The sequence below is a fragment of the Apodemus sylvaticus genome, chromosome 2 (assembly GCF_947179515.1).
Source record: "Apodemus sylvaticus chromosome 2, mApoSyl1.1, whole genome shotgun sequence".
NCBI classification, from domain to species: domain Eukaryota; kingdom Metazoa; phylum Chordata; class Mammalia; order Rodentia; family Muridae; genus Apodemus; species Apodemus sylvaticus.
In genome coordinates, this window is record NC_067473.1 from 158,615,529 (window position 1) to 158,641,146 (window position 25,618).

General features: G+C 38.7%; 1 pseudogene; it reads right to left on the reverse strand.

Moving 5' to 3' along the window:
* The window catches only part of LOC127677647 (vomeronasal type-2 receptor 26-like), a 35,915-nt pseudogene extending 13,452 nt beyond the window's left edge, over positions 1–22,463 (reverse strand).
* Between the last annotated feature and the right edge of the window lie 3,155 nt (positions 22,464–25,618).

Sequence of the window (25,618 nt, forward strand, 5' to 3'; positions counted from 1 at the left end):
TGTCCTGGATTAATTTTGCTTAAATAAAATAAATCAGGATATTAAAAATAAAAACAGGATTAGAAGAAATTTATGATCAATATAAAAACATTTAGTGTATGTTAGATTCAAGAAATAAGTCACAGGTTTTCACTGTGTAAAAGTCAGTCCATATGAAACTGTTTCTTTGAACTTATAACGAGCTGATAGAATGAAACACTGTTTTACCTTTATAATCTCTTTGTGCTGTACTTCTCTCTTGTTTAACATTTTATATATGAGGTTTTTTCCTTTTCACGTAGAAGGTTTTTTTTTTTTGTTTTTTTTTTTAACTTAAAAGCTATAACAAGGGCGATCCAGGAAAGGGAAAATGACTTGTAAATAAAGAATATATCAAAAAAATAAAGTTATAACAACCTAAAAGCAAATATAAAGACTTGGAATAGCCACTTTCTGCTTCTTCCTCTCAGCCTAATAGCACTTAAACCTTAACCCTTAACTCTGTTTTCTTGGGAATATCATGCTGAGCACAGCACACAGTGCTAACTTTAAAGTTACTCACCAGATTGTGGTGCTCACCCCAAGTTATGAGTTCATCATTTAGCGAAAGATGCTGAACACTGTGAGATTCAAACACAAACTCGCCAACTTTCACTTGAGGTTTGGTACCACTCTGCAGAGACTGGTAATTATAGATGTCAAACTTGGTTGCTGAAACCTCCTTGTTTACAGTGTTCTCATTGATGCTTCTTCCAAATTGGCCCTTTTGCAAGAATGGATGGAGCTAAAAGGAGAAAATAACTGTCAGAATTGCAGTAAAACTCACTGAGATGCAAATAAAACTGGTTACTATAACTGCTCTCTCTTCCACTCACTATATGTTCCTATAGTTTTGATTTTTGTTTCATTTATCAAACATTTATCCTAAGGCTAGTACATGTAAACCTATAAACATTAGCATAGTCAAATGCTATTTGCCACCTCTATACAACTATTCAGATTTGATTTCTGAACTTTTCTCAGAAATTATGATTTGAAAAATTGTGAAAATTAAGAACAAGATGAATAAGATGTCTTAAATGTTTGCATAATAGCTTTTCAGAAAAATAATTTTATCACAGCTATAATTTACTTCAGAAATTTCTAATAAAATAAAAATTACAGATTTTAAATTATGATTGTTGTAAATTAGGGAGGAGGGGAAAGTAGAACGCACGTTGTATAAAAATGTAGAGAATCATGTGATGGAGAGCTGCAAAGGACAAGAGTCAGAGAGAATACAGTGGGGTAAGTTAACAGAACTGAAGATATATGAAGAAGTTACATATATAGCCACAACTTAATCTATTTAGAAAGAAAAATATAGTTTAAAAAGAATTTGAACAGAAGCATTACAGTTTATTATACATAAAATATCCTTGTGGCAGAAAGAAGCCACCAAAAGGCCCCAAGACTGTGCAGGTTGTGGTCATTGCCTTTGATTACACATAAGAGCTAGATAGTAAGACCCAATTGTTGAAGACACCACACACCATGCCAGAAGGATACAACAGTAAGGCTGGACCTATGGTGAAACCTTTCTCCCTGTTGTCTGTTCTGCTTGTCTGTCTGTCTGGAACATTTCACTCCAGCAGAAGCTGAACTGCAAGCTGCTGGGAAAGTAATGTAAGCAGAGGCCTTTCCCAACAGTGGACCTTGCATTCTATAGTACTGACTGTGCATATCAGAGAAATACTGGCACAATTATTATGGTAATAAACAACTACTTACTGATTTTTATTTGAGGATATCCTTACAAGAGGGACTTACCCCTGTTACTGCAAACATATTCATGCCAGAGGAGCTCAGAAGTCCTAAGTGTATGCTTACTACTTCTGTTTAGCTAAGCAGACACATTGTTGAATTTCCTCCTGAACATGTACATATATAGATTAGTGCTATTGTCACATTTTATCAGAGAATCTTTTCTATGCCGAGAATATCAGTACTTGAGGAAAAAAAATGACTATTGAGTGCTCATATTGAAATAGGACAGCCATGTGAGTATTCCCAAAGCACGGGAAACTTTGTGAAAGAGAGCATGGAGAGAATGCACGAATCAGACACTGCGTGCTCCTGAAGTGCTGAAGCTCTAGATCCATAAAATGCTGTTTTAGGTGTGAAATGGTCATGGCACTCACGAGCTTATGGCAGCTAAGATTGCCTGCATAGCAACAGAACTAGATCGAGCACATAAAACTATATAATCACAGATGAGGAAGGAGTTTATGGAGTCCAGTCCCTCACATAAGTAATGTTAGAAACAAAAGGACTCTAAAGAAGAGGAAGTTATGGTTGTCAGAAATACCAACACTTTTGAATTCCTTCTGCCTAATTACATAGCTGCATACTCATGCCCATATGGAAGGCCCTGTGGGTAATAAATCCAGTGGGTCATGAAAAAAAAAGACATGAATATAGGATAGAAACATGCTGAGAGACTGGAGGATCTGTGAGGATGGAGAGATAAGGGAGCAAGGGAAATGGGTGTGAAGAGAAGGCATAATCTACTTGTATGCTTGTATGTTGCTGTCAAAGAACACATTATTTTAATAGACCATATAGGGTGGACATAAATACAACTATATCAAACCTTATTATTTAAGTTTTTAAAAAGGAAAAAAAATTCTCTGAAAAAAAAGTGAAAAATATCCCTTCCTTTGAGAGGCGGATGATTTACTTCGAAGATAGAATCAACAAAATTCTCCTCTTAAAATGAAGGGAAAGTGATTACATTCTGACATAAAAAGTATGCAAGAGTAAAGTTTTGTTCATATTTCAGCCTTGACTATATGTTAAAGAAAATCAAAATTGTGTAAACTAGAAAATTAACCTGACATAGAGACAAGAATAGCAAAGAAGCAGATAACACAGTTAAATTGAGCATTTCCTTTTCTTTATCTTTCTAGTAGGCTATTATTGGCTCAAAACCACAAAGTGAATGGAATACCACAGGGCTACACATTTAATAAATGAAATGTTTGACAGCACTGTTACAACAAATAGGACAGAGGAAGGAAAGGATTGCCAAATGTGTCAGTATTGCTGTCAATCAGTATTCTTAAGTATGTCTTGAACATATTAGAAAATGATCAGAAATTTTTAAGTATAACTGATATTCTTAGGGAAAAAGTCAAAAGGAAAATATTCAATTGAATCTAAAGAAGTTAGATAAAGAGGTGAAAAATGGGGTCAATTTCCCCCAAAAGAAAATTCTCACATGATATTCATTGTTTTAAAGCTCAATCGTGAATGTAAGGTAAGTTCACTGAATGCGTGTATCCAAACCAACTGGAGTAAAACACTACTTTCATACAAACAAAAAAGCTGCCAAGACTTGACTGTTTGCTATTTAGCATCAAATCCACAGGGAGAGTCAGTCTCTGACACAAAACATCCAGGAAATATAGGATATTGGGAAAGAACAAGTTTGATAGAAATAAAAATAGGGATAATATGAATAAAACAAGAAGATCCTGCTCACAGGCCCATATTTTATACACTCCAAAAAAGAAAAATTTCCCAACTCCTAAAAAAATACCTATAAGGGTACAAGAGGTATACAGAACACCAAATAGACTGGGTAAGAAAATAAAATCACTTTGCTATGTAATAATCAGAACACTAAACATCTAAACATATAGAACATAGAAAGAATAAAAAATGTTTTAAGGGGAAAAGGCCAAGTAACATATACAGGGAGACCCATTCAAATTGTTCAAACATCTCAGTTGAGACAGTAAAAGCCAGAAAGGTCTAGGCAATTGCATTGTAGACTCTAAGATACCACAGATGCTGAGATCACTATACCCAGCAAAACTTTCAATCACCATTGATGAACAAAAAACAAGATATTCCACGATAAAGTCAAACTTAAATAATATCTATCCACAAATCACTACAGATGTAACTAAAATGAAAATGCCAACCCTAGGAGGTAAACTGCATCCATGAAAACAGAGGAAATAAATAACATTTGTAGAATAAAAAGGAAAATACACACACACACACACACACACACATGCACGCACGCACGCACGCGCGCACTCGCCCACGCACGCGCACGTACCACCACTTCCAGCACCCAATAAAAAATTGTCATTGATATCTCTCAATATCAATGGACTCAATTCCTCAATAAAAAGACACAGGCAAACAGAATAGATCTGAAAACAGGATCAAGCCTTCAAAAGCATACATGAAACATATCTCAAAATCAAAGAGAGTTGTTACCTCAGTCTAAAGCGTTGGGGAAAGGGTTTCTAAGCAAATGGACTTAAAAGTGAAGGTAAAGCAGATATTCTAACACCTGACAAAATAGATTTCAAATGAAAATTAATCAAAAGAGATGGGAAAGAACATTCATATTCATCAAAGGACAAATCCACCAAGATGACATCTCAATTCTTAACATCTATGCCGCAAACATCTATACGCAAGTCTGTTAAAGAAACACCAGTAAATCTCACATCACACATCTATCTCACATGTTGATTGTGGGAGATTATAATACTCCATTCTCACCAATAGATGAGTCAACCAGACAAATGCTCAATAAACACTGGAGCTAAGAGATGTTATAAACAAATTGGACCTTACACAGAAGTTAGCTGAAAGAGATCAAAAGATGCAAACAAGAAAAGACAATCAAAGTATCATTGTCTTTAAAATGATAGTATACATAAGCAAACCCCAAAATTCTTCCAGGGAACTCATATGGCTGGTGATAGCTTTCAATGATGTGCCTGAATATGAGACTACCTCAAAGAAATAACCAGTAGCCTTCCTATATACAAATAACAGACTGAGGAAAAAAAAAAAACTACAGGAAAACAATACTCTTCACAATAATCACAAAAAAAAGTATTTTGTGGTAGCCAAATCAAAGAAGCAAAAGACTAGTATAAAAAAAGTTTAAGTCTTTGAAGAATTAAAAGGAACATATCAAAAGATGGAAAGATCTCCCATGCTCATGGATCCGTAGAATTAACATAATAAACAGTAAAGCTTCCAGAGGTAAACCTATCTCTAATTTTAAAGTGTACCTCAGTGCTATAGTAATAAAAGTGACAAAGTATTCTCATAAAAAACAGACATGTTGACAAATGGAATCAAACTGAAGATCCAGACCTAAATCCACACATATATGGACACCTTAGTTTTTATAAAAGAGCCATAAATACACAATAGAAAAAAGAAAGCATCTTCAAAAATGGTGCTGATCTAACTGGATATCTTCATGTTGAAGAATGCTACTAGACCATATAGCCCTGTACAAATCTCAAGCCAAAATGACAATCACAACATTAAAACAGACTTGATTGTACAATGAACTTGATGAGAGGAAAATAGTGACTAGCCTTGAAAATATTTATAACTGCTTGTATTATTGTCTTAGTCAGGGTTTCTATTCCTGCACAAACATCATGACCAAGAAGCAAGTTGGGAAGGAAAGGGTTTATTCAGCTTACACTTCTGCATTGCTGTTCATCACAAAAGGAAGTCAGGACTGGAACTCAAGCAGGTCAGGAAGCAGGAGCTGATGCAGAAGCCATGGAGGGATGTTGCTTACTGGCTTGCTTCCCCTAGCTTGCTAAGCTTGCTCTCTTATAGAACCCAGGAATACCAGCCCAGAGGTGGTATTCTCCCCCATTGATCACTAATTGAGAAAATGCCCCACAGATGGATCTCATGGAGGCACTTCCCCAACTGAAGCTCCTTTCTCTGTGGTAACTCCAACATGTGTCAAGTTGACACACAAAACCAGCCAGTACAATTGACCCCTTGTCAACTTGACACACAAACACATCACTATTAAGCCTCAACCCTTACTCTCTTATTCATGCACAAGATCTAAATTACTTTAAAAGGCCCACCGTCTTTACATATTAAAAGTTCAATCACTTTAAAATATCCAATATCATTAAAATTCAAAGTCTTTTTAAATATTCCAAGCCTCTTAACTGTGGGCTCCACTAAAATACATTCTTCCTTCAAGAGGGAAACATATCAGGGCAGAGTCACAACCAAAAGCAAAACTCAAATTCCAATGGTTCAATGTCTGGGGTCCAACTCATGATCTTCCGGGCTTCTCCAAGGGCTTGGGTCATTTCTCCATCGCTGCCCTTTGTAGCACACAACTTGTCTTCTAGGCTTCAGCTGCCTATACTCCACTGCTGCTGCTGTTCTTGGTGGTCATCTCATGGTACTGGCATCTCCAAAATACTGCTATCTTCCACTGTAGTTAGGCTTCACCAATAGCCTCTCATAGGCTCTCTTCATGGTGATAAGCCTCTGCTCCTATGCATGACCCCTTCAAGTTTTGGGCAGTCAATTGCAACTGAGGCTGCACCTTCAACAATATCCTTCCGTGGCCTCTCACTGTGCCAAGAGCCTCAGCTGCTCTTCATGACCCCTTCATGCCTTCAAAACCAGTACCATCTGGGTGACTCTTACACAGTACTAAGTCCAGCCACAGCACAAAATACAACTGTGGCTATCTTTGGAACATACTCTCTGTGCTCTCAGAAAACACTTCCCAGAAGATTTCTCCTCAGTGATGCTGGCCTCTTCTTAATCACCACGAATTGCTTAGCTCCAGCTAACCAGCATCAATAGTCTCAGTAACACAAAGGTTTGCTTTAGTGGTTCTGGTATCTTGTTACTCACAGATAATTCTTCAGCCCCAGCTAATCAAAACCACAGAATCTTCACAATCAAAACATAGCAACTGTAAGATTCTTTAATCTTCCCTCTGAAATTTCACAAGCCAGGCCTCCATCTTCTGCACTGATCTCAACATTATCTTCCAAGCTCCTACAGAACATTCCACAGAGCTCTTAACACAGAATGGATCATCTAGCCCAAAGTTCCAAAGTCCTTCCATAGTCCTCTCCAAAACATGGTCAGGTTGTCACAGGAATACCCCACTATGCTGGTACCAATTTGTCTTATTCAGGGTTTCTATTCCTGCACAAACATCATGACCAAGAAGCAAGTTGGGGAGGAAAGGGTTTATTTAGCTTACACTCCTGCATTGCTGTTCATAACAAAAGGAAGTCAGGACTGGAACTCAAGCAAATCAGGAAGCAGGAGCTGATGCAGAGGCCATGGAGGGATGTTCCTTACTGGCTTGCTTCCCCTGGTTTGTTCAGCCTGCTATCTTATAGAACCCAAGAATACCAGCCCAGAGGTAGTACCCCCCACAAGGGGCCCTCCTCCCTTGATCACTAATTGAGAAAATGCCCCACAGCTGGATCTCATGGAGGCACTTCCCTAACTGAAGCTGCTTTCTCCGTGATAACTCCAACCTGTGTCAAGTTGACAGACAAAACCAGTCAGTACAATTATAAATGCTAATTATGTTCCACAAGAACTCTTTATATGAGAATCATGTACTTTACATAGCTTCTGGGAACTTGCCCTTGATGGAAGAAAAAGTAGGGAATAGCCTTGAACATATTTATAACTCCCTGTATTATAAATGCTAATTACATTCCCCAAAAAAACTGTTTACACAAGAATATCTACATGCAAATGGCTTCTGGGAACCTCCCCTCAGTTGCTTCTCATTGGTAAATAAAGATGCTGACAGGCAATGTCTAATCAAGGACGACAGAGTTGAGACCTTTAGAATTCCCTGACTAGGGTCAGGGCTGAAGGAGAAGGAGATCCACAATGCCAGGAGAGGTAGAGAAGAAGAGATGTAATGTCTAAGAAGGTTAAGGAGAGGGAGACAGAACTGCCATGTAGGAGTGTAGAAATTGCAGCTCAAGAGAGCTGCCCAACTGGATCCAGAGCACATAAGGTAAAACACAAAAACATAATAAATGATAACTTGGGATTATCACAGGGAGGTGGATTAGCCAAACAGAGATTTGGAATTAGCCCAAGTATTGAATTGTTTAAGGCATATTAAATGATAAAGGTTGAGTGTGTGTCTTTCATTTGAGAACCTAGAGCTTTGTCGAAGGCAGTGTGGAATGTGCTGCTAATTTTTATTTACTTATTTAATTTTACATATACTAGCACAGGAGACAATTTCCTAAACAGAACACTGATAGGACAATGAGTAAATAGGACCTCATGACACCAAAAAGCTTCTTCAAGGAAAAGGAAAACATCAATCGGACAATGGCAGTCAACAGCATGGAAAAGGATTTTTTTTTTACCAACTCTAAATCTGACAGAGATATGCTACACAAAATAAATAAATAACTGAAGACACAAGGCCTCAACAAAGCACCAATCTAATTTTTAAAATTAGGTATGGAGTTAAACAGAATTTTCAATAAAAATATTTCTAAGGGGTAAGAAACATTTAAAAATAATATGTGACATCCTTATCCATTCGGAAAATGGAAAATCAAAACTTTTTGTACACATGTCAAAATGGCTAAGATCAGTGACACAAGTAACAACTCATGACTGCAATGAAATGGAGCAAGGGGAACACTCTTGCATTGATGAAGAGAGTGCAAACTTGTACAGCCACTATAGAAATAATTATGATGGATCCTCAGAAAATTGGGAATCAATATACCTCAAGACCCACCTATACCACTCCTGAGCATATACCAAAAGGACACTATATCTTACCACAAGGACACTTGCTCAATTAGTTCATAGTGGCTTTATTTAAAATAGTTGGAAACTGGAAGCAAAATAGATGCTTCTCAAGGCAAGAGTGGATAAAGAAAGCATAGTACATTTACATAATGGAGTACTATTCCAGAGAAGGTAACTAACAAGAAGGTTTCTGTGAGTAAGGGGTGGACATGTAACATGGATCTCCCCAAAATTGAAGAGAGAATAGATTTTGTGGTTAGACGATAGGCTGTGTGGAGATGGGAGCAAGAAGGAAAAAACTTTGGGGAGGGAGACACAGAGAAAGAGGGTATGGACAGAGAGACAAAGGGAGACATGGAATAGTGGAGCATCTAGAGACAATGTCAAAACCTAGTGAAATGGAATTTCCTAAAACCGATGATTGTAACCATAGCGAAAACTTAGTAATGGAGGATATGGAACCTGAACTGCCCATCTTTTGTAACCAGGCAATGCTTGCAGTGGAGCACCTGGGACACCAACTCATTCACCAAACCTTGGACTCACAATCTTTCCTGATGTTCTGGGGCAATGACTGCTCAGAATTGGAGGGAGGGACCAAGCAATGACTGGTCTAACTTAAGACTTAAGCCTTGAGAGGCAACCCATGAAATATACTGCCTGGATAGCCAGGAACAAGAAGCTGGGTGATAAGAGACCTAAGGTAAAACCAAGTACAATAGACCACCACAACAGCAACAAGTCAAAGAATAGATTCCTAAGAATATTCTGCTTTAGTCATAGAGCAGTGCCTAGTCCAGTTTTCATCAGAGAGACATCATCTTGCAACCAAGGGGAGCCTGTACAGCCCAGGCTGGTTTCGAACACATGATCCTTCTGCCTCAGCCTCACATAGGCTGGAGAACAGTCATGGATGATATTGTCTAGCTTCATATAATATATGTGTTCCTTTAGGATCTGTTTATCAAAACAAAACAAGCTATTGGCATCAAATATACCTAAAATCCTTAAAATATGCCATATTTGTACTTGCATAAGTCTCTAGTGATATGTGCTATGATTACTTCATAGAACATTAAAAACAGTAATAAAAACAAGTAAAAATTAAATAACATAAATATTACTGTATGAATTTGCTTAAACTTGAAAACTGTTTTCTCAACATCATGCACATATTGTTTTCTAATAGAATTGTTAGCTCAACTTTAAACCCTATGATGTAATTTTTTCTAACTCTATTTCCTTAAGCTACTTTATGCACCAGAATAAACATGAATACTTTGAGAAAAAGATAGTAGCAGAAAGAATCATGCTAACATAAGAAGTATTTTTCTAATACTAACTATGACAGATCATGAATCAAAGTGCTGAACTTACAAGCCAGGGATCAATACTCTAGGAAAATTCAAGAACAGCTATTACTACCTTCCATGGGAGTGGAGCCTGGAGTACACTTTTGTCCAGTGAGCCTCCTTCCACTCTGAGTGACAGTTCTTCATGAAGTGCCTGGGCAATGGCATACACAGCTGCATTGACTTTGTAGCTCAAGGGTGAGGTATTCATATCCCAAACATGCAGAGGTCGTGTGCTCAGCCTGCCATTTCGCTCACATTGACTTAGTTCTCTGACTCTGTGCTGATAGAAAATTGGGCATTCAAATAAGATCGACCACACATACTGGATAAAGATATCATGAGAGTGTTTTCTAGGTTGAACACTTCTGAGAAAATCCTTGAATCCCAGAATTTCATCCATGTGAAGAGAAAATGATAATCCTCCACCAAAATATGTATAAACTGCATCTTTTTCAAGGGCTAATGGGGTGATATACCAATCAGAATTTGTGATTCAAACATTACCAAAAGCAGCACAGCAAATGATGAGAGGGGCAAGCATCAGAAAATCATGAGTGTCACCAAACACAATGACAACACATGTAAATATGACTCTTTCCATTAAAAGGTGCCAGTCTAGTGCGCCATGAGAAGGAAATGGTGGACCCTTTTCTGCAAATGCAACACAAAGTCCATGGCTCTTCATCTCCTCTGTGATGTCCCTAAGGAAGAGTTCTCCCATCATATCATCTGGGACGACAAGGCCAACTCAGACCCAAGTGAAGTATAGCAGTAGTTGAGTAATTCCCTGGTACAGAGCTGCAGTGTGTATAGGAAACTGGTAAGGAGACTGGACCTGGACTCTGGTCCCAAGACTAGGGTCAAAAGGAGCATAGCTGATCTGAACAGAAAGAAAATTACTACTTAAGACAATTAGGTTTATTCTCAAATGATTTGGTTTACTTTTTCTGTTTATTTATCCTAGGAGACATTAAACAGAGAAATAACTTTGCTAAGAAATGCCAATTTGTTACCTATGTCACTAACTTCTTACATTGTATATGAAATGTATCTTTTCTTTGTACTTTTATAGAACATAACAAACAGCACTACAGAGTGTCTATCAACTGATCTCAGTTCAGGTAATACAAGTCAAACATGAGAATTTGCAACTCTCTAACTTAGCATACCAAAACGTTCATCTTCCTGATAATGGGAGTGGAGAAACATTAACATTAAAGCCCTTTTACTTGATGTCACAAATCCTTAACTAACTAATAATTAGGAATTTATGGAGCATTTGTAAAATCCGGTAGTGAAGTGCCTATGTGTTATGTATTTTTTAATCTGTAGTTAACTAACCTAAAATAAGTTTGCTTAACATACAAAGCTGACTATCTACCTCAATGCTTATTGTAAATTCTCTGTTAAGAGGACACTCTGTTCACCCACATCTCAATACTATCCTTCTTACCAAAACACTTCAGTTGAGTTGTCTACACTGTCATTACTATGAACTTTATCAAATCCCCTGGAAGATGGGGGGTGGGCTAGATCATTATTTACCTAATCTGCTATATCAAATGACCAATTATAAAAATTTACTTCACTGAATCTAATATTGGCCTGAAGCAATCCTTTTCCTAAATATGTGCTCTTTAATGAGTTCCAGGATTCTTTTAGTTAAGGAACATATTTCCAAGGTTTGGCCAACACCATCAGTCTGCCTTACTGAATATTCTTTTTTTTTTTTTAAACCGAATTTTAATAGGCTCATTTCTTTTTTTTTATTGTTATTTTTTTATTCGATATAATTTATTTACATTTCAAATGATTTCCCCTTTTCTAGCCCCCCCACTCCCTGAAAGTCCCGTAAGCCCCCTTCTCTTCCCCTGTCCTCCCTCCCACCCCTTCCCAGTTCCCCGTTCTGGTTTTGCCAAATACTGTTTCACTGAGTCTTTCCAGAACCAGGGACCACTCCTGCTTTCTTCTTGTATCTCATTTGATGTGTGGATTATGTTTTGGGTATTCCAGTTTTCTAGGTTAATAACCACTTATTAGTGAGTGCATACCATGATTCACCTTTTGAGTCTGGGTTACCTCACTTAGTATGATGTTCTCTAGCTCCATCCATTTGCCTAAGAATTTCATGAATTCATTGTTTCTAATGGCTGAATAGTACTCCATTGGGTAGATATACCACATTTTTTGCATCCACTCTTCTGTTGAGGGATACCTGAGTTCTTTCCAGCATCTGGCAATTATAAATAGGGCTGCTATGAACATAGTAGAGCATGTATCCTTATTACATGGTGGGGAATCCTCTGGGTATATGCCCAGGAGTGGTATAGCAGGATCTTCTGGAAGTGAGGTGTCCAGTTTTCGGAGGAACCGCCAGACTGATTTCCAGAGTGGTTATACCAATTTGCAAACCCACCAGCAGTGGAGGAGTGTTCCTCTTTCTCCACACCCTCTCCAACACCTGCTGTCTCCTGAATTTTTAATCTTAGCCATTCTGACTGGTGTAAGATGAAATCTTAGGGTTGTTTTGATTTGCATTTCCCTAATGACTAATGAAGTTGAGCATTTTTTAAGATGCTTCTCTACCATCCGAAGTTCTTCAGGTGAGAATTCTTTGTTTAACTCTGTACCCCATTTTTTAATAGGGTTTTTCGGTTTTCTGGAGTCTAACTTCTTGAGTTCTTTATATATATTGGATATTAGCCCTCTATCTGATGTAGGATTGGTGAAGATCTTTTCCCAATTTGTTGGTTGCCGATCTGTCCTCTTGATGGTGTCCTTTGCCTTACAGAAACTCTGTAACCTTATGAGGTCCCATTTGTCAATTCTTGCTCTTAGAGCATATGCTATTGGTGTTCCGTTCAGAAACTTTCTCCCTGTACCGATGTCCTCAAGGGTCTTCCCCAGTTTCTTTTCTATTAGCTTCAGAGTGTCTGGCTTTATGTGGAGGTCCTTGATCCATTTGGATTTGAGCTTAGTACAAGGAGACAAGGATGGATCAATTCGCATTCTTCTGCATGCTGACCTCCAGTTGAACCAGCACCATTTGTTGAAAAGGCTATCTTTTTTCCATTGGATGTTTTCAGCCTCTTTTCACTCAAGGATCAAGTGGCCATAGGTGTGTGGGTTCATTTCTGGATCTTCAATCCTGTTCCATTGATCCTCCTGCCTGTCACTGTACCAATACCATGCAGTTTTTAACACTATTGCTCTGTAGTATTGCTTGAGGTCAGGGCTACTGATTCCCCCAGATTTTCTTTTGTTGCTGAGAATAGTTTTAGCTATCCTGGGTTTTTTGTTGTTCCAGATGAATTTGATAATTGCTCTTTCTAACTCTGTGAAGAATTGAGTTGGGATTTTGATGGGTATTGCATTGAATCTGTATAGTGCTTTAGGCAAAATGGCCATTTTAACTATATTGATTCTACCGATCCATGAGCATGGGAGGTTTTCCCATTTTTTGAGGTCTTCTTCCATTTCCTTCTTCAGAGTCTTGAAGTTCTTGTCATACAGATCTTTCACATGTTTGGTAAGAGTCACCCCAAGATACTTTATATTGTTTGTGGCTATTGTGAAGGGGGTCATTTCCCTAATTTCTTTCTCAGCCTGCTTATCCTTTGAGTATAGGAAGGCCACTGATTTGCTTGAGTTGATTTTATAACCTGTCACTTTGCTGAAGTTGTTTATCAGCTGTAGGAGCTCTCTAGTGGAGTTTTTTGGGTCACTTAGGTAGACTATCATGTCGTCTGCAAATAATGATAGTTTGACTTCCTCCGTTCCAATTTGTATCCCTTTGACCTCCTTATGTTGTCTAATTGCCCGAGCTAGTACCTCAAGTACAATATTGAAAAGATAAGGAGAGAGGGGGCAGCCTTGTCTGGTCCCTGATTTCAGTGGGATTGCTTCAAGTTTCTCTCCATTTAGTTTGATGCTGGCTACCGGTTTGCTGTATATTGCTTTTACTATGTTTAGGTATGGGCCTTGAATTCCTGTTCTCTCCAAGACTTTAAGCATGAAAGGATGCTGAATTTTGTCAAATGCTTTTTCAGCATCCAATGAAATGACCATGTGGTTTTGTTCTTTGAGTTTGTTTATGTAGTGGATTGTATTGATGGATTTCCATATATTGAACCAACCCTGCATTCCCGGGATAAAGCCTACTTGATCATGGTGGATGATCGTTTTGATGTGTTCTTGGATTCGGTTGGCAAGAATTTTATTGAGTATTTTTGCATCGATGTTCATAAGGGAAATTGGTCTGAAGTTCTCTTTCTTTGTTGGATCTTTGTGTGGCTTTAGTATCAGCGTAATTGTGGCTTCGTAGAAGGAATTGGGTAGTGTTCCTTCTGTTTCTATTTTGTGGAATAGTTTGAAGAGTATTGGTGTTAACTCTTCTTTGAAGGTCTGGTAGAATTCTGCACTGAAACCATCTGGTCCTGTGCTTTTTTTGGTTGGAAGACTTTCTATGACTCCTTCTATTTCTTTAGGCTTTATGGGACTGTTCAGATGGTCTAGTTGGTCCTGATTTAATTTTGGTAGTTGGTATCTGTCAAGGAAATTGTCCATTTCCTCCAGATTCTCCAGTTGTGTTGAGTACAGTCTCTTGTAGTAGGATCTGATGATTTTTTGGATTTCCTCAGTTTCCGTTGTTATGTCTCCCTTTTCATTTCTAAGTTTGTTAATTTGGATACTTTCTCTGTGCCCTTTGGTCAGTCTGGCTAAGGGTTTATCTATCTTGTTGATTTTCTCAAAGAACCAGCTCCTGGTTTTGTTGATTTTTTTGTATGGTTCTCTTTGTTTCTACTTGATTGATTTCGGCCATGAGTTTGATGATTTCCTGCCTTCTACTCCTCCTGGGTGAAATAGCTTCTTTTTGTTCCAGGGCTTTCAGGTGTGTCATTAAGCTGGTAATGTATGCTCTCTCCATTTTCTTTTTGGACGCACTCAGGGCTATGAGTTTTCCTCTTAGCACTGCTTTCATTGTGTCCCATAGATTTGGGTATGTTGTGTTTTCATTTTCATTGTGTTCTAAAAAGCCTTTAATTTCTTTCTTTATTTCTTCCTTGACCAAGGTATCATTGAGTAGAGTATTGTTCAATTTCCACGTTTATGTGGGTTTTCTATTGTTTCTGTTGCTATTGAAGACCACTTTTATTCCATAGTGATCAGATAGGAGGCATGGGATTAGTTCGATTTTCTTATATTTGTTGAGGTCTGTCTTGTGACCAATTATATGGTCGATTTTGGAGAAGGTACCATGAGGTGCTGAAAAAAAGGTATATTCTTTTGTTTTAGGATAGAATGTTCTATATATATCAGTTAAATCTAATTGGTCCAAAGCTTCAATTAGTTTCATTGTGTCCATGTTTAGTTTCTGTTTTCCTGATCGGTCCATTGAGGAAAGTGCAGTGTTGAAGTCACCCACAATTATTGTGTTAGGTGCAATGTGTGCTTTGAGTTTTAATAAAGTTTCTTTTATGAAAGAGGGTGCCCTTGCATTTGGAGCATAGATGTTCAGGATTGAGAGTTCTTCTTGTTGTATTTTTCCTTTGACCAGCAAGAAGTGTCCCTAAGAGTCTCTTTTGATGACTTTGGGTTGAAAGTCAATTTTATCTGATATTAAAATGGCTACTCCAGCTTGTTTCCTGAGACCATTTGCTTGTAAAATTGTCTTCCAGCCTTTTACTCTAAGGTAGTGTTTGTCTTTGACCCTGAGGTGTGTTTCCTGTAAGCAGCAAAATGTAGGGTCCTGTTTACGTATCCAGTCAGTTAGTCTGTGTCTTTTTATTGGGGCATTGAGTCCATTGATGTTAAGAGATATTAAGGAATAGTCATTGTTACTTCCTATCATTTTTGACGTTATTTTTTAAATTTGATTGCTTAACTTCTTTTGGGTTTGATGAAAGGTTACTATCTTGCTTTTTTCTGGGTGAAGTTTCCCTCCTTGTATTGGTGTTGTCCTCCTATTATCCTTTTTAGGGCTGGGTTTGTGGATAGATATTGGGTAAACTTGGTTTTGTCGTGAAATATCTTAGTTTCTCCATCTATGGTGATTGAGAGTTTTGCTGGATATAGTAGTTTTGGTTGGCATTTGTGTTCTCTTAGAGTCTGCATGAGATCTGCCCAGGACCTTCTAGCCTTCATAGTCTCAGGTGAAAAGTCTGCTGTGATTCTGATAGGTCTTCCTTTATATGTTACTTGGCCTTTTTCTCTTACTGCCTTTAATATTCTTTCTTTGTTTAGAACATTTGGTGTTTTGATTACTATGTGACGGGAAGTATTTCTGTTCTGGTCCAGTCTGTTTGGAGTTCTGTAGGCTTCTTGTATATTCATGGGCATCTCTCTCTTTAGGTTAGGGAAGTTTTCTTCCATAATTTTATTGAAGATATTTGCTGGCCCTTTAAGTTGTAAATCTTCACTCTCATCTATGCCTATAATCCTTAGGTTTGGTCTTCTCATTGTGTCCTGGATTTCCTGGATATTTTGGGTTACAAGTTTTTTGCATTTTGCATTTTCTTTAACTGTTGAGTCCAAGGTTTCTATGGAATCTTCAGCATCTGAGATTCTTTCTTCTATTTCTTGTATTCTGTTGTTGATATTTGCATCTCTGTCCCCTGATTTCTTCCCAAGGCTTTCTATCTCCAAAGTTGTCTCCTTTTGAGTTTTCTTAGTTGTTTCTACTTCTGATTTTAGATCCTGGATGGTGTTGCTTAGCTCCTTCACTTGCTTGTTTGTGCTTTCCTGTAATTCTTTAAGAGATTTTTGTGTTTTTTCTTTCATGTCCTCAGCCTGTTGACCAAAGTTCTCCTGTATTTCTTTAAGAGATTTTTGTGTTTCGTCTTTCATGACCTCAACCTGTTGACCAAAGTTCTCCTGTATTTCTTTAAGTGTTTTTTGCATTTCCTCCTTGTTGGCTTTTGTATTCTCCTGGATTTCTTTCAATGATTTTTGTGTTTCCCTTGCAAGGGCTTCTAACTTTTGATCCATTTTCTCCTGAATTTCTTTAAGTATGTCCTTCATGTGTTCCTGTACCAGCATCATGACCAGTGATTTTAAATCCAAATCTTATTTTACTGGTGTGATGGGGTATCCAGGACATGCTGGTAGAGGAGAATTGGGTTCAGATGTTGCCATATTGCCTTGATTTCTGTTAGTGACGTTCCTGTGATTGCCTTTTGCCATCTAGCTCTCACTGGTGTTACTTGGTCTTGTCAGTGCTGGACTCACCAGTGCAAGCTGTCCCTTCCCCGTTGGCCTCTGGTGCACAGCTTACATCCTGCACTGCCTGTAGACAGGGTGCTGCTGTCCAGGCTGTTCAGATCCCGATGCAGGCACCTGAAGGCTCCCACTGGGGCCTGCAGGATTTATTGGAGCACACCGACTTCTCCCAGCTGGCCGCCCGGAAGCCCCCACTAGCCTCTTGAGGGACCTGGAGATGTGGTGCGGCCACCCAGGCTGATCTGAAGCGGAGAGAGTTGACCTGAGGGCTTCTGCCTGAGGCCTTGCCCCAGATTGTGTCTGTGGACCAGATGGAACCCGTGTGCACCCCCAGGGAGCTCCGAAGGTGTATACTGCTGTGACCTCCCCTGTGTTCCGCTCACTCCGCTGGGCAGCCGATTTCCCCAACCGTGCTGGCGCACACTAGGTTAGCCTTGTCGCCCAGGCCCTGAGTCCAGGCAAAAGCCTGGGAGGCCAAGGTCCGAGCAAAGTTCCCCTAGGGCTATGACTGTTAATTGGGTCTGCCAGGTGACCCAGATGGCGGGCGTGCGCATCCGCGCTCCCCGAAAGCACCGGGAGAGTCTGTTGTGCTAATAACCTCCTGGGCGGGTTGACACACAGATGGCCCACCAAGCCGCCCAGTTCTTGGGGTCAGTCCTGTGCCTTTTGGGGCCTAGACCCCCGTTTTGTTAGCCTCAGGCTACGCTTGTTAGCCGTCTCTGCCCTCCCGAGCACTCTGTGTCCTGTAGGCAAAATGGTGGCGCGTGCGCCGGCCAGGGCAAAAGAAACTCCTGGCTGGGTTGGCGCCCCGATGGCCACTCGAACAGCCCAACGCCCGTCAGGCTCAGACCCGTGCGGTGTTGGGCCTAGGATTATGTTTGTGTACCTCAGTCTGTCCGATCTCTGGAGCCCGGAATCAAGATGGAGGTGAGTCTCTCCTGACTGGCAGGAAGCCGAGTTCTGAAGTGGCTTCCGTGCAGTGAAAGGCTCCGCAGAACCGCAGCTGCTTGCTGCCCGGCTGGTCAGCGAAGGTCAGTGGTCGTGGGCGCAGGGCCTAACTGGACCCTGTGTTGCCTTGGTTCCACCGCTGATGGCCCTTCAGCTGGACCAGCTACTGCTGCCGCCGCCGCCGCCGCCCAGGATGGAATCCCCTTACTGAATATTCTATCTCTCTCTACACTGTTGGTATCAGAATATCCTGATGTCTATGGCTCAGATTGGAACTTGATCTCCTTTCTATACAAATTCCCTAAATAAAATGACCTAAAATCTGATGCCCACTAGGTCATGCCCTAAACCACAGTTCTATGCATTGACTTCCCCATGCATCTGAGTTTAGACATTTAGGGAACATTTCTCTTATTGGATGCAAAATCATGAAAACTGAATATAGACACTCAATATATGTTAATTAATTGGGAGAGACAGGTGGATGAGGAGAAGAAAATATAATACAAAACAAGAAATCATAAAATGAAATAAACATGAATACTTTGAGGAAGAAAACAGTAGCATAAAGATATATTCAATATTTAATAAATGTACAAAAGCAAGAAATTTAAATACATGACACATTAAAAAATACATTTTATATTAATAAACACTTATAACTGGTTCATGAGTCACATAAATATTAATTAATAAAACATAATTAATTAACATAATATGTTAATTCAGCATATATCCAAAAATCTGAATGAACTACTTTTAAACCATAAATCACATCCAAAATATAAGGTAAGGATCCATGGTAGAGAGATCTGTTGTTCTGTTGACAGGACAAGCCCAGGATTATTTTTGGCCTCCAATCTAGGTGTTGTTCTCCAAAAGAGGCTGTTCCTCAAGAGAGATGGACTGAAAACACAGAAGAGCTATAGTTTGTCACTCCCTATGACCAAGAGGTCTATGGCAGGCTGCCCTCTCAGGAGAGAACTGATCATTTAACACTGACCTACTGTGGGGGCTGAGAATGTGGAGTAACAGCATCTTAGAGAGTCTACAGGAAAGTGAACAGACTTGGATTAGTCTGCCTGAGGACAAAGCAGTCAAATGGGAGGTCACAATGAGGACAAACTGAATAGTTAGTTTGGAGGAAGCTTGGCTCAGGCAGCTTATGAAGGGAGGGTTTAGTTCACTGTCTTGCTGACTAGGAGCTGAAATCAACATCAGATGATAACTGTGGAGTCTGATATATATTTAATCGTGAGGCAGAAGAGGAGGCTCTGTGCATTGGAAGTGCATATTCTGCAAGCATAAGGGCTAGCATTAGAATCCTCAGCATCCTCATAACAAGTCAGATATGGCTGTGCATGTACTTGTATCCTAACATAGCAGGGTAGAGACAGGTAAATGCCTAGAGCCTGCTGACTAGTCAGCTGAAAATCTCAAGCTTCCAGTTCTGTAAAAGACCCTGATTCAAGGCAACAATGTAGAAAGTGTTGGAGGAAGAATGTCTGCCATCCAGATGTACTGACATGCTGACCTACACAGTCCTGACAGACCATATGTGCCACATACACAAACACACATACATTCATACACACACACACACATTTGCATGCATACACACACACACACAAACACACACACACATAGTCAAACACAAGCACACACTCATGCACATATAAACACACAGGCACACACACTAAAGAAAGAGAGACAGAGACAGAGAGGGGGAGAGGGAGACTCAGAGAGAAAAGGAACAAACAACTATGGCACCTCCATGAGGCCATAATTCCCCAGTTCTAGAACCTAAAGAGAGTAAAAGAAAATGGCAAGAGTTACTCTGTTGTATAGAGTAACCAATATTCACAAACAATCACAAACAGGGCTCACATAAGCAGGTAGATGCAATAAGAGAATCAATTCTGAATCTAAATAAAACTTAGCAAACAGACATTTGGTGGAAAAACTTTAAAATGTGGAGGAAGAAAAACTGAAAAAAAAGATAACCAAATAAACTTGCTGAAAATTACAATCCAAGTAAGTTAAATGAAAAACTACCATTGAACAACCTTTGTAAATTTTCTTCAACTCAAGGATGTGCTCTGAAAATGTAAAAATGAATCAAGAAAGAAAGATGTGGGACTCAGCATACAGAGGATGCCCACATACAGAAATAGTTGAGAACAGACATATAGCACTTATGCTGGAGAAGAGATGAAATGGAAAGAAAGGATGATCTGTCATCAGTAAAGTTGGAATGATTTGCTTATACTAGGATTCATTTAAATGCACTAGTTATTCTACACAGAAAATCTCAAACAAAAATGTCAACATGGTAGAGGAAAGGAAACATGTATAGAATACAGTCTATCCATAGTAGTTACTGTGAAGATATGAGAATAGAATTGTTATAGTCTTAGTGCTTTCTGATGCTCTAAAACTGGATACAAAAGAAAGAGAGTATTAACAATGGTAAATGGAAAAGGATACTTTATTGGAGTGGTAAGAATACAGGCTGTCATTACTTTTATTTATACTTTTTTCAATTTCAAAAGTTTTGAAATTAAATTAATTTTACAAAAATTATTTCATTTTAAGAACAAATTATTCTTCAGAGTTAAAATGATAACAAAATAGCAAATTATTAAACAGTCCCATACCTCATCAATAAACAATAACTGTATTAATTAACATTTATTATTATGTTTCTATGTTTTACCCTTTAGAACCAATATTCTTTATGTACCTGTGGGACGTTGTAGAGACTTAAAACTCGGGAGATCTAAGTTGACATTGTTGTTGAAATGCCTCCTATTACTGCAACCAGTTTATCAGTCTTCTCAGGCCTGCAGTTGTAGTTCGGAATTGGGAGACTCTCTCCTGAGAGCAAAGCTATAGAACTTTCCAAGGCTCTCTTCTCATTAAAGTCAACATTGAAGAGATAGAATCCCAGTGACATATTGAACAGAATTCTTGAGTCCTTGTTGATTTTTTCTATAGCAAAAATCATTGCCAACATGTGCTGATAATGTTTAGTTAGATCCCTAGGAGGAAAAATCTGAAAAATCATTTTTGTGTTTTTTATATTAATTTTTAACTTAAAAATAATTACAACCTTTACTTCATTCTCCTTTCTGCCTGAAATTTCTCCCGTGCTACCTCTGGATTTTATTTATAACAATCGAAGTCATATAAGAAATATACATGACATTCCAGGAAACAAGTAGAATACTCTATATTTAAAATGTGGAGAATATAGCCATAAAAAGGAAGACTCATAGTAAATCTTATTATCAAATTCACAATTTTTGACTTTGAATTTTGAGGCAGAGTCTTGTTTATTCATCCCAGGTTAAATTTAACCTCACTATGTAGACTAGGTTAAACTCAGGCTCACAGAGATCCACCTGCCACTGCTTCTCAAGTTGTGGGATTAAAGGTTTGCATCACCACATACTTTGAAATGTACATTTTCAATTTTTACTGTGCAATTTGTGTCTTAGAAATTAAAATGCAGAAGTAAGTATATGGGAAATAGCAAACATTAAAACTTAGCATTTCAGGTGGTTGTCAAATATAGGATGAACCTCAGGAAACTGCACAGTGCTTGATCAACCACAATAATTTGAGAGTATTGTCAAGTAAATTTAAATAGAAAAAATAAAATATTCTCAGTACAATACAGCAAATAACTACAAAGGAAAGTTGTTTTCAACTGCAAAGTGCTTTTTACGCCTTCTTACATATTTAAGAGAATTCAGCATGAGTAGGGGAGGGACACACACAGAGCCAGTCATGTCTGAGTAGCTATTGGCATTTGGTGGCTACTGGGGAAGGGAGAGTCAGTGTCGATATAGATTTGCCCTAGTAGCTTGCCTAGTCTCTAGAAGATGTCCTATCCTTCTGAAGAACTGACAGGCCTAAATGAACTCAGTAGATTAAAATTTGAGAGAGAGAGAGAAAGAGAGAGAGAGAGAGAGAGAGAGAGAGAGAGAGAGAGAGAGAGAGAGAGAGAGAGAGTTCCCATGAATTTGAAGAAAGGAGACATTGGAGGGGAAGCAGTAGAGGTGGGTGAGATCAATATATATTTTATACATGTATGAAATTTTGAAGCAATATTTTTTTAAAGAGAGAAGCCACTTACACAACAACAATATCTGGTATATATGTTGTATCATTAAGGTCAAACAAATGTCTACTCTCTCCAGCAGTCACTCTGAGGGAAAAGAATCCTCCAATAACAAAATCTCCATCTTGAAAGTAGCCAGGAGAAAAAAGTGTACTTAAGGAGAAACAAGAAATTTGTTCCTGAAATACAATGAGAACAACCAGGAGAGAGAAAGTAATGAGCAATTTCATACTAACATTGATAAATAATTATTAAAACCCAGATGTCTGTTCAGTTGAGAATCTTGGACTAATCAACTCTGAGAGCACATCAACAAACTGTTAAACATGTGTCTGTCTGGTCCATGTAGATCAAGGTTATAAAGCATTGTTTTGTCCTGATACATGCCCACCAGTATCCAAACACTCCCTCATTTCCTAAAGGTATAATCTGCTTTGCACCTACTTAGCCCTAGATTATGTATCCTTCACAGAATCACTGTGAGTCCCTAAGGGCTCAGGAACTTCTCACTTGGCACCTGGGAATCCTATTTCTCAACAGGAAAACATATAATTAAAAACAATTGTGAAGTCATCTAAAACACCTATGGAGTGTATACACTCACTGAGCTGAGACTTCTCAAGGACTCAAGGTAAAGAGAGACTAACCAGTGGAAACATATTCAAGTTATGAACAGTCATCTGAAGGAGTCATCAAAGGGCTCAGTGTTTATGAGCAGAAGGGCTGGACTCTTAATTATTATGTAACATCAGAGTCATTTTAGAGTATTTCTGTAAGGAAAAGAAAAAGCCACAGCTAGCTATATTAAGTCTAATGTAAATTTGTATATTTTTAATTAAACATTTTGTGTATTTGCATTTCAAATGTTATCCCCTTTCCCTGTTTCCCCTCAGAGCCCCCTAAACCATCCCCCCTCCCCCTGCTTCTATGAGTGTGCTCTCCTACCCACTCACCCAATCCCAACTCACTGAACAATCATTCTCCTACACTGAGAATGCCTCCACAAAACTAAGGACCTCTCCTCCCATTGATACAATGCCATCCTCTACTGCATATGCAGCTGGAGCCATGTGTCCCTCCATGTGTTCTCTTTGGTTGATGCTTTAGTCCATGGGAGCTCAGGGGAATCTGCTAGGTTGATATTGCTATTCTTCCTTTGGTGAAGCAAATGACTTCAGCTCCTCCCACTCCTTTCTATAACCTTCCATTGAGGTCCCTATGCTCAGGTCAATGTTTGGTGTGAGTATCCACATCCATATTTGCTGGACAAATACAGAGCCTCTCAGGAGACACCTGTAACAGACTCCTGTCATCAAGGACTTCTTGATGTCTGCAATCATGACTGTTTGGTGACTGCATAGGGTTGATCCCCAGGTGGGGCAGTCTTTGGATGGCCTATCCTTCAGTATCTGTTCCACTCTTTGTCCCAGTATTTCCTTTGGACCAATTTTAACCCAATTCTGAGTTAAAATTTTGAGAAGTGTTGGTGGCCGCATCCCTCAACCAAGGGCTGTGCCCAACCTGATCCTGCACCACCCTTCTACCCCTCCTCTCCTCCCCCTAAGTCCCTCACACCCTCTATCTCTCAGGATTATTTTGTTCACCCTTCTAAGAAAGAATGGAACATCCACACTTTGGTATTTCTTCTTCTTGAGCTTCAAGTGGTATGTAAGTTTTATTATGGGTATTCTGAGTGTTTTTCCTAATATATTCTTATAAATAAGTCCATACCATCACTGTTCTTGTGTGACTTTGTTACCTCACTCAAGATAATATGTTTTAGCTTCATCCATTTGCCTAGGAATTTCATGAAGTTATAGTTTTTAATATCTGAGTAATACTCCGTTATGTAAGTGAACCACATTATCTGTACCCATTCCTCTGTTGAGGGACATCTGGGTTTAGACCAATCTGGGTTCTTTCCAGATTCTTGCTGTTATAAATAAGGCTGTTATGAACATAATGGAGCAGGTGTCCTTGCTATAAGTTGGAGCATCTTTTCGATATATGCCAAGGAGTTGTGTACCTGGGTCCTCAGATAGCACTATGTTCTATTTTCTGAGGAATCCACAGGCTAATTTCCAGAGTGGTTGTACCAGCTTACAATCCCACCAAAAAATGCAGGAGTATTCATCCTTCTCCATATCCTTGCCAGCATCTACTGTCACTTGAGTTTTTGATCTTAGCCATTCTGACTGGTGTGAGGTAGAGTCTCAGGGTTGAATTGATTTCTATGTCTGTGATGACTAAGAATTTTGAACATTTCTTTAGGTCTCTTCACCAATTCCATATTCACCAGTTGAAAATTTAACCAAGAAAATTCAAAAAGTCATCAAATCATACTACAAAAGCCAATACCCAAACAAACTGGAAAATCTGGCTGAAATGGACAAATTTCTAGAGAGATACCAGGTACCAAAATTAAATTCTGATCAGAAAAACCATCTAAATAGTTCCATAACCCCTAATTAAATAGAAGCAGTCATTAAAAGTATCCCAATCAAAAAAGCCCAAGACCAGATGGGTTTAGTGCAGAATTCTATCAGACCTTCAAATAAGAATTAGTACCAGTACTCTTCAAACTATTCCACAAAATAGAAACTGAGGAACACTTCTTAACTTATTCTATGAAGTCACGATTATGCTGATACATAAACCACACAAAGACCCAACAAAGAAAGCAAACTTCAGACCAATTTTTCTTAGGAATATCAATACAAATATACTCAATAAAATTCTCACAAACTGAATCCCATAACACATCAAGTAAGCATTACCCTAGGGACACAGGGACGGTTTAATATATGAAAGTCCATCAAGTGAATCCACTATGTAAACAAATTCAAAGAAAAAACCCTATTGATAATCTCATTAGATGCTGATAAAGTGTTTGATCAATTTTAACATCCCTCCATGGTAAAATTCATGGTAAGATCAGGAATTCAAGGCCCATACCTAAACACAGTAAAGCCATATATAGTAAATCAGTATCCAACATCAAACTAAATGGAGAGGAACATGAAGCAATCCCACTAAAATCAACCAGTAGACAAGGTTGTCCACTGTCCAAATCCTATGGAATATAGTACTGGAAGTCCTATCCAGAGCATTTAGACAACAAAAGGAAGTCAAATGGATACAAAATGGAAAGGAAGATGTAGATGATATGATAGTATACTTAAGTGACCCATAAAACTCCACCAGAGAACTCCTATAGCTGATAAACAATTTCAGCAAAGTAATGGGATACAAAATTAACTCTTGAACAAATAAGTAGCCTTCCAGGACTCAAAGGATAAACAGGCTGAGAAACAAATTACAGAAAAGACACCTTTCAGAATAGTCACAAATACTATAAAATACCTTGGTGTGACTCTAACCAAGA